The sequence below is a fragment of the Manis javanica genome, chromosome 1, assembly GCF_040802235.1.
Source record: "Manis javanica isolate MJ-LG chromosome 1, MJ_LKY, whole genome shotgun sequence".
NCBI lineage: Eukaryota > Metazoa > Chordata > Mammalia > Pholidota > Manidae > Manis > Manis javanica.
This window is the reverse complement of record NC_133156.1, coordinates 224945275-224960096: the sequence shown is the minus strand read 5'-3', so window position 1 is coordinate 224960096 and position 14822 is coordinate 224945275. Positions and strand designations below refer to the sequence as shown.

General features: G+C 49.9%; 1 protein-coding gene across 4 annotated transcripts in view; it reads left to right on the top strand.

Moving 5' to 3' along the window:
* Window positions 1–14822, top strand: part of KLHL29 (kelch like family member 29) — a 296154-nt gene that overhangs the window by 19486 nt on the left and 261846 nt on the right. The gene's annotated exons all lie outside the window — the stretch shown is intronic.

Sequence of the window (14822 nt, the reverse complement as noted above, 5' to 3'; positions counted from 1 at the left end):
TGCTGTTTTACTCTCCCATATATAGCACTTGCACACCCATTTTGCCCCACTCTTACGTATTATAATTTTTAAAAATATCTTAGTCTGTTGGATAGGTGAGTAATGGTATCCCGCGGTCTCAATTTGCACTCCCTTAATTACCAGTTGGCTGGAGCATTTGTTCAGTGTTTATTGACATTCCTGTCCTTTGCCTGTTCTTCTATTTATATTCATCTTTTTCTTATTGATTAGTAAGAGCTCTTTATGCATAAGAGGATATTAACCTTTTGGTGTAATGTTAAAAATATTTTTCCTAGTTTCTGTTTGCCTTTTAAATTCACTTATGATTTCTGAGTTGTACAGAAGGCTTTAATTTGCTTGTCGTTCTGTTTATCAGTCTTTATCACATTGATGTTTCCTCTTGTTTTTATGCTTAGAAAATCTTTCCCTACCCTGGCTTTAGATATATTCATTTACATTTTCCTCTGCTTGTTTCATGATTTTATTTTAAGGATTCAACTTGTTATCCAGTTCTATGTTACCTCATTTTGTAATAAGATAAAAGATAGGAATTTAACTTTTTTTCTTGATAGTTATGTAATTCTTCCAGTTCTGTTTATTAAATGATCTCTGCTCTCCCCACCCTGATTTGAAATGCTTCTTCTCTTATATACTGAATTCTTATGTGGGCTAGCATATATCCCAGGCTATTTATTCTAGTCCATTTTTTTCTGTCTGACCTAGTGCTACACCACATTGTTTTAATTATAGAAGCTTTTATATCATCTTTTAAAATCTAGTAGAACAGATCAGCTTCATTATTATTATTTCCAAAACATCTTTAGCTGCCATCTCTGACATATCTAATAGCCCAGATGAACTTTAGAATCATTTTTACCAGCCAAAAATCTCTTGCTGACTTTTTTTTTTACATGATATCCACATGAATTAGATGCTATCTATAAATTGATTTATAAAAACTTAACATCCTGACTACAATATTGCATTTTCTCATTCAGGAATGTGCTCTTCCATTTACTCTCTCTCTCTGTTTATTTAAGTTTACTTTCATATCTCTCCGTAAACATTTCCTCATATGAGTTCTGCACTGTTCTTAGAAACCTTCATTCCTAGATGCCACATATAGATTGGGAACTTTCTGTCCTTTTGTATTTTCTAGTGAACTATTACTGACAAGTAAGAAAGCTGCTAATTTTTATTTATTTTGTATCTTAGCAGCTTATTGAACTTTCTTATGAATGGAACTTTTTAAGGCTTTCAAAACACACTGATCATTTTACCAAAAGGTTTTATGTACAACCAGTATTGTCTGGAAAAGCTTATATTGTCATGTTTAAGAATATTAATTTGGAGGAAAATGGCATCTCATTGTATCCTTTTCAATGACATTTCTTCCGAGTCTTAGCCTGGGTCCTGGTAATGTAATCTGTTTGGGCGACACAAGCTCAGCATGCAATGCTTGCGTGAGGGCCTCTCCTGACCCACAGTCAGCTAGGGTGGCTCTGATGTGCTCAAAGGTGCAATTTCAGATGGCAGCCTGAGGCCCACAGCCCTACCTTGTGGCGACAATGGGAGGGGTTCAAGGTAAGGAAAGATTTAGGAGCTAGCCCTGGACATATGTCCCAGATTGGCTGGGTAGAGCCTTCTGGTATTGATGTTAGATTTCATTTCACCCAGATGTGCACTCACGGGCAAATTTGAGTGTGAAGAAACAGTCAGACACCACTGTCCCACTGTTGAGCCCTGAAGGACACTCAAGATTTCCATTCACAGCACAAAGACAACCCCTCAAAGGGAGCAAAAAATGAAGAGAAAGGTTGACAGAAATGTAACTGTAACATCTAGGAACTTTGTTCTCAGCTAAGTACCCAGCTCACATTGCATTACCATCTTCTCTAAATTAAGGCCTTCTTCCAGTTATGGGAACGAGCGGCTTTCTCCTACCCCAATTCTCCCTAGCATATGGCTGGGGGTGGGGGCGGAATCTCCCCACGTCCTCACACACAGACGGCTTGTGAATGTACCGTGGGGTGCATTTCCTCCGTTGGCCGAACAACTCATCTTTTACTCTTTGATTTTTATGCCAGTTTGGGAAGGTTGCTTTTCTACTGCTTGAAAATCTTCCTCAGAAGGAATACGTTGTCATCAGCAAGTCCTCTGTGTTGTAACTACCTCCTATGAAACCAGACTGTAAGGCAAGGCATCTTCCCTCAATAAAACCCGAATCTATTATTCATGTTCAACAAATATCTGAGTGCCTTCTGTGGGCCAGGCTTTGTGTTTGGCGTTGGAACTCGGCCGTGGACAAAAGCATGCCTGGTTCTTTCCCTCAAGGGATGCACAGTCTAGCAGGGGAGATGGACGTTCATCAGATCATCCAGACAGAAGGCATGCTGTGCTGTTTAGGGAGTCTTAGCTCATCTCGAGTTCAGGGAGTCAGAGCTGGCTGTCAGAGGTGGCCAGGAATGGTTGATGTCGGGATTTAAAGGGAGGCTGAGCTGGTGGGCTGGGGACAATGAGTTGCAGGCAGAGGGGCCTGTACTGTAGCCTGTAGAGAGAGTGTGGTAAGTTCCAGGAAAGGAGAGGCGGCCAGGGAGGCTGGGCTGAGAAGGCAATAAGGAGCGTGGGCCAGCAGGAGGCCAGAGAGTCAGGTAGGGTGAGCCCATGCAGGGACACAGAACCTTTGTCCTTATTGCAAGAGTCCTGCAGCTGGGACTGAAGTGATGGTGCCAATGGAGAGAAGCAGACAAGCCGGGGACATTTAACAGGCTCAGTAGGCAGGCCTCAGCGGCGGGTTGCAGTGGGCCGTGAAGGAGAGGGAGGTCTCAAGGGTGATGTGGAGATTTCTGCTGTGAGGAGCAGATGCATGGTGGTGGCATGGACGGCGCTGGGAACACTGGGAGGGGCCGGGTGTGTGAGAGAAGACTGAGTTTTGTTTAGGAGCAGGTGTGAGGGCTCCTGAGACGCACAGTGGTGGCAACTGGCAGTCAGATGTGTGGGTCTGGCTTTTGCACCGAGGAAAGATCAGGACCAGAGATGTGCATTTGGAGGGATCACCCAAACTAGGCTGTGGAAGAAGAATGTCAGAGCTAAGGGACAAGCCGTAGGGCCAGCCAGTGGGGCCCAGTCCTCCCAGGCCCTTGCTGATCCTTACTACTCCCAGACCAGCTGCCAGAGCTGGTGATGTCCTGTGCTTCATCCGCCGTGCGCTGTGCCGGCCAAGGCAACACCAGAAAGCAGTGAAGCATGAGCCAAGAAGAACATCAGGTTTGTGTCAGTTCAAGATCATTTATAGAATCATACATTCAATGAAAATTTGTGAAACACCTAGTACATGCCAGGCACAGGAACATGGATAAAAGCAGTGAAGAAAACCCAGGCCTACCCCTCCAGGGAACTTCCAGTTTAGAGGAGCAGACAAAAGACAGGCGAGAGATGGGATTTTCGCGCTGATGTGACATGCTAAAATGGGAGGCATCCTGAGGCTCATATGAGGCCAGGTGAGGGAGGGGCCCATTCAGGGGAGTCACGGAAGGGCCACAGTGAGTGAAATGTGTGACACGGGGCAGAGGTGAGGCATCGAGGGCCTTTGGGCAGGAGAAACAGATAGGTAGGCAAGGTATCTGGGGAATACGAAATGGTTGCCGTGACTGGAGTGCACCATAGGTGTGCTGCAAAGGTGCAGGTGTGTGATTGGTGTGGGCAGGCCTGGGAGTTGGCATAGATACAGGGAGATGGGGTGTGATGTGTAAGCTGCAGGGTGGACAGCATAGTGCAGGGCCAGATTTCCTTCTGTTGTGTGTGCCAGAAGTTTCCTCATCCTCATCCATTCCTACTGTCAGGGGAGGAGAGGAAGCAAAAATACCCTTATTGTCCCTGAGTTGGGAAATGAAGGGCTGGACTGGAATCTTAACAGGTACGGCTGCTGGGGCTGCATCCGCTGCTTCCCGGATGTGAAAGCGGTGGCTCCCAACTTCGGCAGCAGTGAGCAATTTGTCCTGAGGGTCTCGCTGGGCTCTTTCAGCAGAACTGAGAAAGTTAAGTTTCTGAGTCACTTAGGCCCTGTGCATGGGCCCAATCTAATAACTAATAACCTTCTGGGGGAGCCAGAATTTAAGTCATGGATGTCTTCTGGCTCAGGCTCTCACCAGACTGACCGTTAGGCATGCCTTGCTTCCAGGCTCCCTGGGAATGTCGTAGGGCCCTGACTTTAGGCAGCTGGGGCTTGGCTTCCTCCAGCAGCTCTGAACCTATCCAGGAACTGGGGTGCTGCACAGTCGTGCAGTAACCAGCTCACACATGGGTCTGCTCAGAACTTATCAGTAGTTGAAGGATTTCAGAGAAGAAATAGAATCAAATTCATGCATTGCTTAGACTTCAAGGACCAGGCCATCATCAGCTCTTTACTGAACACCCAGTCCAGTTGGTTGCAGGCACTGGGGGGCAGAGGAAGGGGAGTAGAAGAGACAAGAAGCTTGTTGGAGATAAGGTGCATGGGGTCAGCATCACCAGCCTGTGGGCTGCTGTGCTCAAAGCCTGACTGGTAGATATAAATGGTGCCATGTGGGCTGAGCCTGCATCCCCCTCAAGGCTGGGGAGAGGCTGTAGGACCTGCCAATCACTGTCGTGAGGGAAAGAAGCCTGCAACGCCGAGAGCTGGGGATGGCGCTGTGAGAATCAGAGGGAGAGGAGATTATTAGCATGGACCAGAAGCATCTTGGAAGGTCTTTGGAACACCTGGGCCTGGATGGAAGGCTCTCACTGGTTCTTTCAGAAGATAATCATCTTACATTGGTAGAGGGAGAAGCGGGGTTCCAGGCCTGGGCCACTGCCGGGGTCTCTTCTGCTCCGGGATCGTAGGCAATGCAGCAGAACCCTTTTGCCAAATCTGATGAGGCTGTCCAAGTCCCTGTGATGCTCCAAGGATCACTTATTCCCTCAAGAAGCTGGCAGCTCAAGTGCCCCTTCACAAATGGAAAAATGGAAGGTGTGGGGCCCGTGGAGGGTCTGGCTGGTTCGGGCTGGTCCAGGCCTCATTCTCCCTCAGCTTCTGACTGTTTGACTGTTTCCAAGTCACCTTTAATGTCGTAAACCACTACTTGTCACTAAGCCAAATTCCTGTGCTCTTACTTAAGCATGATGCACGCACTGGATGTTTTTGACATTTGAAGATTACTTGGTTCTTTGGGCAATTTTCTTGTTTGCCTCCAAGAAAATGCCTGCAATTCTCCATTTCATTTAGAAATGAAAAGGTGAGGCCCAGGATTATGTAGTGAACTGGTTGAACTACCAGGTGTTGGGCCTGGTGGACCTGTGGGTGTGGCAGAGCTATAAAGCTTTTGCTGCTAAACAGATTAAGGCAACTCCTTGACCTCCTGTTAGGGATCACTTGGAAGCAAGGTTAATTCATCTGCAGAGTCACACCAGCCCTGAGCTGGTCATAAGAGGCCATCTGTGCAGAAGCCAACCATGGGACCAGCTTGAGTGGCCATCAGGTCTACTGTTCTGTCCTAACAATGTCCACATGCTGTGTGATCCTCTATTCTCTATGGCAAGGGGTCTGTCCAGACCATGGACATAGTTATCACAATGTTGCCTTTCTAGTCCACTAAGCCAGGACTGCCGTTACTGGAGAGAGACTACTGATCCGATTTCAGGTAATTCTCCACTCTCTCACTAAGTTCCACCCTGCCCACCAACAAATGCCAAAACTGAGTTTATACCACATAGGGAAACAGAAGATAGAACAGCCTGGTCCCCACCTTGAAGGAGACCATTAACCTAATCAGGAAAGCCACAGATTCATGGCCACACACTGCTTATCCCAAAGTGCTTGTTAATTTTCCTGTTAGTTCTCTATTTAAATTGTCCGTTGTTCCCCACCGACACCCAGCTCTATGAACTTGGCATTCGAGGCCCTCAGCTTGTCCCTAGCCACCCTCCTGCCTGTGTATGGTTCCCTCCCTTCCTCACAGGTTCAAGGTGAGAACCGGGTGCCCTGCTGTGGCGTGAGATACATCAGCCCCAGCAGTACAGAACTGAGGCAGCCTTGGGGAAATGGCCAGGTAATTTCACTGTCACAAAGGATCTGACAAGAGACTGCTGTTCTCACAAGCGTCTGAGAACTCCATGCCTGAGCCCTTCAGTCCTCCCAGCTGTGGTGTTCCTCAGATGGAGTCCACTCCATTAAAGCACCGGAAAACAGGACTCTTGAAGACAGGATAAAGGATTAGAGATAATTTCATTTCAAAAGAAAGAGGCTGAGGAGGGACTTAATTGTCTTTGAAGGATGCTCGTGAGGAGCAGAGAGATGAGTTATTCTCCATCTCACTGAAAGAGAGAAGGCAAAGTGGATCTCAGAGGAGCAAGCCAAGTCTCCAGTGAGCCCCCGCCTGGAGGGTGCAGGGAGACTGCGTGCACAGGGTGGGCAGCTCTGGAGGGCCCCACTGGCAGATGATTTTGTTCAGGGGCTACCACGGGAGAAAGATAGCTCTCTCTAAAGAAAATTTTTGAAAGCAAGGAATTAATGGAGACAGTAAGACCGTAAGACCTTGGGAGTCGGAGAGCTCTTGAAGGAAGGCTGAGGAAGCTAGGCTGCAGGAGGGCTGGAAAGATGAGCAGAACTTTTAAATGCAGAGAACAAGGGTCGAGGAGTAGATAGCAGTATGACTAAAGGTGAGAAGTGGGTGTTTGCTGACTGTACCCTGCAGAGCAGGTGGAACCATATCAGCTAAAGCTCAGAGTTCCCAGAGGGAGAGCAGGAATGGGAGATGGACCAGAGAGGTCGGTTTTAACCTTTACCCACGGGTAGTGGGGGCCCCACTGGTGATGCTTTAGCAACACCCACTGGTATGACCCATTACGGGACTCCCAGTTCTGGTGTACAACCCTTCGAGGTGAGTAGCAAAATAGTGCAGCCCCAAACTCCGGTCTGTAGGTCTGTCCCTTGCAGACTGCTCTGCCAGTAGAAGTAGAGACATGGTAGTGAATTTCTCATAGAACCAGTGCATTCCATTTAAAGTGCTATCCTTTATCCTAAGATTCTGTTCTCCCACTCCCAGTCAGGATTCTAAGTAGCAAGCAACAGAAACCAATTCCGGCTGATTAAAGCACACAGGGAATTTATTTCAATGATATTAGGCAGCTCAGAGTCTCAAGATGCATGGAGAACCAGGTTCAGAGGCCTTGCTGCCAGGAATGACAACAGATCGTGCCCAGGTATGACCCTGCGAGGCTCCCGCTAGCTGCCTGCTGGGCCCTACCTTCAGCTCCCAACAAGGGTGCTGCCCCTGCAGTGATTCTGCACCACCCCATATCTGAGCATCAGCGGCTTCTCACTGAATCTGTGTTGACGAGTCTGATTGGTGGAGCAACGTTAAGTGCGTTTGCCGTTTTCATTGTCTTCAGTGAACGGTGGGTTTTGTGTCCTCAGGAACAGCATTCCCGGACATGGGACGGGGTTCAGGTGCTGAGAGCCAAACGGAATGTGTCTCTTTTCCTCCTTGAGTATATGTACCTGTGTGCGTGTATGTGCGCATGTTAAAAATGTTCTTTGTTTTGTGAAGTGATGGTGATCAGTTTGATGTGTAAAACATTATTGTGAATGGGTAAAATATGGAGTTGGCAACCTATTTGTTCCCAGATGTTTCAGGCGTTTAGTAATCCATGAAACCCAAAAGACTAGGAACCACAGGTGTAGACAATGCACTTGGGCGCCAGACAGCCTGGGTCCAAATCCCAAGCCTGCCACTTACTAGCTGAGGAAGCTTGCATGAATGATGTAAGGTTTCGAAGGCTCCGTTTTTTTATACGTACAATGAAGATGGTAATCCTCACCTCTCAGGTTTGCAGTGAGCAGTGAATCAGAAAACAAGAACAAAGTGCATCATCAGTGGCCAGTAAGGAATTGATGATACTCTTGGGGGAAGGATCAGAATGGACTTGAACAGCTTTCTACAGGCAGATCCAAAATGATCCAGGACACCTGAGAATCTGTTCTTGTTCCTGCTGGAGGTACCTCATCAAGGTAATAGGTATCTGGGGACCTCCCTAAGCCCTGGGTAGCCTCATTTAATTCTTCTCTACTAACATCTGCAGGCTGGAAGGAGGCCACTGTACTACAAATACTGACAGAGCCCAGGTTCCATGCCCCTAAGCCCACAGAACCCCCTGCTGGAAATAGACTCAGGCAGCCAGACCCACCCCACAGGGGCATTTGGTGTCCCAGGGCTATGACGTGGTGGGCACGTCCCCTTCGTGTCTGCATCTCTGGCCTTTGTCAGGATGGACAGGACAGGCTGTGTTGTCCTGTCCAGCTGTGCATGTCAGTTTCCTTGTTTGGCAAAAGGCCAGCAACTGACCAAGGCCACCTGGCCAGAGAGTGAGTGGCAGGCCCCAGACTCAAGTCCAGGCCCTACTCATTCAAATGTAAGAGGTGCTGCATGAAGTTATGGTCCTGGGCTGGAGGGACACCAGCCTCTTCTGCCTGTGAGGTTCATGCCACCCTGTCCTTTGGGATGTTCCCAACTCTTCATCAGTAACGCCTCGCAGATCTGTTGTCCACATGATTATTGAAACTCTTCCTAGAAAGGCTGCCTTTCTATCCACTGTGGCCTCTCAGGAGTCACAAGTGTCTCAGCACACTGCCAACAGCACACACGGTGACTCTCCCGGCTGGGTTCTCTTGCTTCCCCCTCCCAGGGCTCCATCACTGTTCTTCTCACTCTACATAGTCGCCTTTAGCAATGTTCTCTACACCCCCAAAAACGATGGCTTCTGAGGCTGTGTCTTCAGCACCACCCCCACTGCTAACCATAAGGTCCACAGAGCCAGCCCTCTGCGGATCATCTCCCCTGGGCACTCCAACCCGTCTGAACTCACCTCTTCCCAGCCCAGCCCAAATCTCTTCCTCCTTGGTCTTGATGTCCATCTACGCTGCACAGGATGAAGTGTGGTGAAGAGCTCTGTTAGAGATCCCTGGAGAGACAGGTTCCAGGCTGGCTTTCCCCTGTTAGGTCTGGGGGCAGATCCCTTTTCCCTCCAGCCCCTTCCACGCAACCTGTGGCCGGTAGAGGGACCCAGGGAGCTCCCGAGGGGCCAGTGGACAGAATGCTTTGGTTTGGAAATGTTAGGTTTCAGCATGATTTAGTGCCCTGGCATTTCTGAGCTAGTTTACAGTAATCAGGCATTTGTTAATGTTCAGTTTCTTCTCCACGGACTGCTACTGACTGACACAGGAACTCTCTTTGTTGACAAGATTCCAGCCTGTGCTAAGCAGTAACCAGTGCGGGGAAGTGGGGAAAGCAGAGCCCCAGCAGCTGCAGTCAACATGGAGAACATGGACGCCCACACCATCCCGTCACTCACTGGCTGTGGTAACAGCTTAACCCGAGTCTCGTCTGTTTCAGAAGGGCAATAGGGATAAGCAAACTTTCCCCTTAGGGTTATAATGAGGATTAAAAAAGAAAGAATGTAAAGCCTTGTGTTTGACTCATAATGAATATCCCCTCTTAATTGTCCCATAGTACCAACGTTCAGTCTGATTTGTTGGAGCATTTGTTCTGGAAGGTACCTGATGATGCTTTTCTATGTAAAGAAATAGATATGTCATGATGGCTTTCTTTCTCCTAGTATGGTCGAAAGGCATATGGCTTTTGCCTCCTGCCCCATCTCATTTCCCATCAGTGTTTTAGACTCCAGAGTTGTGGACTACAAATGCTAGAATATTGTCCTACTGACTCAGAATGGGTGGAGTCAGAAACTAGGCTTCCAGATCCCCAGGCCAGTATTATTCACCCAAAAAAAAAGAGGGGACTCCACGAAATCAAATTTGGGACTTGGATGTGTGAAGCTTGCGGACGCTGGCCACACCTGTGCACCTCTGCAGACCTGGCTCACTCGTCTTTCTTCTCACTTTCTCTCACCCTCTCCTGTCATTTTTACCATGCCTGGAATTAGTGAGAGTGGAGGCCAGATGAAGACCCCTGTCTCTCTAGGTGCTCCTCTTGGCAGATTGCCTGGGTGGTCTGCTTGCCCCCACTTCTCGGGAAGCCTGGCCTGGGCCTGAAGCTGTGTCTTTGTTGCCAGTGTGACTATGTGGCCGTGGGACCCCTCCCCATCCTGCGGGGCGGAGCAGCCAGTCTGGGTATGCGAGTGAGGAGGCTGGCAGTGTCGTGGGCCAGTGCTAGGGGTCATCCTAGTAGGCAGGAATGGCCTGCCGCTGGGATTCCTCGGAGCTGGACAGCCGATTTATCTCCTTTTAATCACTCCAAACTCGGACATTTTATGTTATTTTCAGGGAGTCTTTTCAATCTCATTCTAAAAATATGTCTTCATTCTATTCAGAATAGATTTTTAATTGCCCTTTCCCTGAAAAATGTTGAGCAAATTAGTCTTCAGGATACCAGCGGCCTTAATGGGAGTCCTATTTTCCCCTTGTTGCCCGAGGTGGCCCGTTGGAGCAGAGCTAAAGTGGCTCCAGGTCGGGCTGCACTTTGGGGCTGGCCGGCTTCTGTGTGTTGGCCACCTGCTCCTAACTTCAGAATGTTCTGTTCCTGGCTCATAGGTAGTGTGTGAAGAGAAAAGGACTTGGGGCCAGTCCATTATTCAGGATTAGGCTTCCCATCCTGGCCCACAGCTTCCTTCTCTCTAAGTTTCAGGGTCCTCGTAGGTACATGTCACAGGGGCTAGATCAGCACTTCCACCTGTTTATTCACAGACAGAATGAAATATTTTTCCACATGTGGAAATTCGGGCTTCTTGCATGGTGGCCTCGTGCAGTATGGCAGACACGGTGACCACTGCCTGAGCCTACTACAGACACGTTCTTGGCCAGACGACACCGCAGAACCCTGCTAGCTGTGACCATGTTCCCTCCTGTGCCCTGCCGCCCACTGACCCTCGTGGACTCGCCCACGCTCTATCAGATAAAAGCCAACTCCAAAGTGTTGGACGTTGTCCACAGCTGGAAATCACCCAACATTCTGGTTGCCCCTAAATACACAGTGTCCTCATCTCCCTTGCTGCCCCCGACTGATTATGTTACTGCTGCCTCTCACCCCCCTGAACCCAAAGGTCAGAGGCCCACTTAAGGGAGGCAGAATGCCACAGGACTGGAGACGGGCTGGCCCAAGGACCAGGTCACCAGTTGGTGGCCTCCCCCACAGCAACGTGTGCTCCACGCATCTTCATCTCAGGGCGCTGCCCCAAGCATCCACTGCCCTCTCAGCCCCTGCCTTTCCTTCCCTAGCTTTCTTCTTCTTCTTTTTGCAGTCAGCTAGTGCATATTGTATATTTTCTGGTGAGCAGTGCAAAGGAAGAGAGTCCAGTAGGCTTAGCTACTTGGCGCTGCCCCCACAGGGCAGCGCTCTTTGTACCAGAGCATCTCCATGGAGTGCCTGCTGTGTATTGACCATGTATTGACTGCCTTTGTCCAGGAGTGGCCTTGCTGAGGCCACATTCCTCAGTGGGGTTCTGGGCAGGAGAGTCTTGAAAGAGGAACCCTCAGTGGAGTAGACCTAGTGGCTGACTTGTATAGAGCCCCTCCTCTGGCCATCCCCCCACCCAGAACCTACCTGACCTTCACATCCTCGGCATGAGTCTCAGGCCTGCAAGAAGCGCCATCAGTTTCTCATTCTCCCTCTGCCATGCACAGGCGGGGCCAGGCCCCAGTCTGGAAGCTTTCACTGATACTTCCTCATTTGCCCCAGTCCTCACAGTGACCTCTGGGAAGTAGATCTCACTGTATTCTCTCCTTGCAGGCAGGGAAACTGAGGCTCAGAAAGAGGTGATGCTTCCTCAGTGGGATGGCCAAGGCATGAGCCCACCCGTGCCTCCTGTCCCGTGAGCTTTGTCTCCTGTTGCAGCTCCTCTGAACCCCTGCAGCCCTGCTGTCTGTTACCTGCCAAGCAGTTGTTGGAACCTGTCTTGTGGTGTCTCCTGGCATGGCCGGCATTGTGGTGATCTGTGGTTTGTCCATCGTCGACGGGGTGTCTGCTCCTCCCCAGATTAAACAGCCACCTCTGCTGAGGGAGGGCGGGACAGGGCGCCATCAGGGCTTACCTGTGGAGTGGAGGTAAATAGAGGTCAGTTCTTGGCAGTCTCCACCTCTCCTCTTGTCCTCTGCCTAGCTGTCTTCTCCTTGGAGGAAGAAGTGAAGGATTTCTGGTACAAAGTGTGTTGTGTCCTGAATGTTAGGGAGAGAGTTTCAGATGAGTGCAAATGTATGAATGTGTCTCTGTGTATCTCTCCATGTGAATGATTATATCTCTGTGTGTGTCTATGCCTGTGTGTGTAAGTAGGTGTCAGTGTGTCTCTGTGTGCCCATGTCTGAATCTCTGTGTCTCTGTGTCTCTGTGTGTGTCTGTGTGCATCTGTGTGTCTATCTCTGTGTGTATCTATGTATATGTGTGTCTATGTGTCTGTATCTGTATGTGTGTGTGTGTGTCTCTGTGTCTATATGTGTGTCTGTGTCTGTGTGTGAGGCTTTTTGTGTAAGTATAATTCTGTGTCTGTGTCCATGTGTGTACCTGTGTCAGTGTTGTGTGTCTGTGCATGTGTGTGTGCCTTTTATGTCTCTGGGTAACCCTGTATCTCTGTGTCCATGTGTGTACCTGTGTCTGTGTTATGTGTGTGTGTGTGTGTGTCTGCGCAAGTGCACACACAGGTAGTTGGCAGGCAGGGGCACTGCCTTGAGTCCCTGACAGGTGACACTGTGTTCCCTCTAGGAGGCCTCATCCCTGTTCAATGTCAAGCCTGTGAGGGATCCAGTCACTCGCCCACACCTCTGTCAGTAAAATGCCAACAAGCCATTTATGTCCCTGTTTTTAGAAAATGAAAACCTTAAGTCATTCACCACAAGCAGCCTATGAATGGGTCTTGCAGATTTGCCTCTGAGGACTGGGGGTACTGCCAGAGCCCAGGCTGGCACCCAGGGGAAGAGCAAGCGGCGGCAGAGAGGGGCCCACGGCAGCCTGGTGGTGCCACTGGCTCACCTGGAAGCAAGATGAGTGCCGCTGTTGCTGGTGGCTGGTGGCGGCTGGCTGAGCCACAGGGAGGGAGGGGACCTGGGAGGGCTTAGAGAGGGCTCCACCCTGCGATGGGTTCTTCTGCTGAACCAAGAGATGTGTAGGAGCAGGCCCCAGGGCCCGGGGCAGGCAGGACCCCATGCTGAAGCCCAAGGAGGTGAGAATGTGCCTTTGGAGATGTGCGGGTGGGTCCCAGTGACGGGCTCTTCTGGGGACCTCCCCATGTGTGGGCGGGGTATGCAGAGGGCTGCACAGGGCTGGGTTCCATCACCGCCCGGGGCCTGGAGCCGCAGGGCCCAGCAGAGGTAGTGGCTTTGGCTGGGTTCCACAGGGGATCCCCAGGGGAGCTGCTTGCGTAGTAGGAAGAGGTTTCTGCCCACCTGCTTACTGTTTCTCTTCTGTCCGGAAATGTAAAACCTGTGTGATTCTCCTAAACTGCCATGCTGGGGCTGGGGCTGGGTGGGCCTATTCTGGGGCCTGCAGCCACACGTGGTGTTTGCAGAACCAGGAGCTGCCTCTGCCCGGTCTCCTCCCCAGTAGACCCCCGGTGGGCCAGCCCCACACGCCCGGGTGGCTTCCCTTTGCAGCAGAGGCTCCTGCAGCCCTGCTCAGGACTCTGTTGGCCTTTGCATTCAAATCCCTGTTGAGAACCTCAGCAGCTGCAGAGGCTATGGTTTTTCCTCTCATATTCCTTAATGACTTAAAAAAGAGTTCTGGACTTGTGTTGCCCTCAGAGGGAAATGGCCAGCGTGGCTTCTGGAGTGTGTGATTCCCCTGCAGCTTGGTGGGTTGGTTGCTGACTGGAGGGTCAGTCTGGAGAGGCCTAGCCTGGGAGAGGGAGGGGGAACTCCTGGGAACTTTATCCAGCTCATCACTAATGCAGGCAGGGGGTGGGGGGTGATTGGGTCAGAGCTTCTCCCCCTCCTGGGCCATGGCCTGGGCTCAGGGACTCCCTCTGAGCCCCTTCTCCATCCTGACATGTCCCAGCCAGGTGACCCAGGCCTCCCACATGGCCCAGCCTCCAGCAGCACTGCCTATGAAATAACCACAGCACGTCTCTCTCCCTGAAGAATAATGGGGACTCTGTTACACAGGCTTCCTCAAAAGGGTTGCCATGGAATCCCACATTCACCTCCCCTAGATGCATTCCCCAAATCTCTCTGGAACCTCTTACCCCCTGAAAATTCCCTACTCCATACCACTGCTCAGACCTCTCCCCTCCCACTCTCCAGACATAGTGCCTTTATTGATGTGGCCCTCCCTCCTCACTCCCCTCCTTCCCAGCTCTCCTCCTTTACACCCCCACAGGCCTGACTTGCCGTCCCCTCCATACACACTTCCTACAGGACAGTCTGTGCCCCCACTGCTGCTTTTCTTGTAATAAAAGCACCACCCACCACTCCTACAACCAAGGATGGGTAGAATGGATACTTCTAGAACAAGTGCTTGGGGCTTATTGTTGTTAAAGGTGGTAACTGCATCTCTTTCATATTACATATTTTTAAATGCTTATTTACATCATTTTCCCTAACATGAAACCTTGGGAACGTCCAAGTGTGTGCGTGCACATGTCAGGCATGTGCGTGTGTGTCATGTGAGAATATATGGCTGATAGAGATCAGACTACCATGCTCATTACTCGGTCATCAATTTGTTTACACTTCGGTCCACTTTGACTGCTACATACTTGTTAATTGTTTTTATTATTTATCATATATGGTTTCATTTACAGCCAGAGGGGAATCACTATAAAAAGTGACAAAGACAGGAAACAGAAACGGTGTTGAACCACCCCAA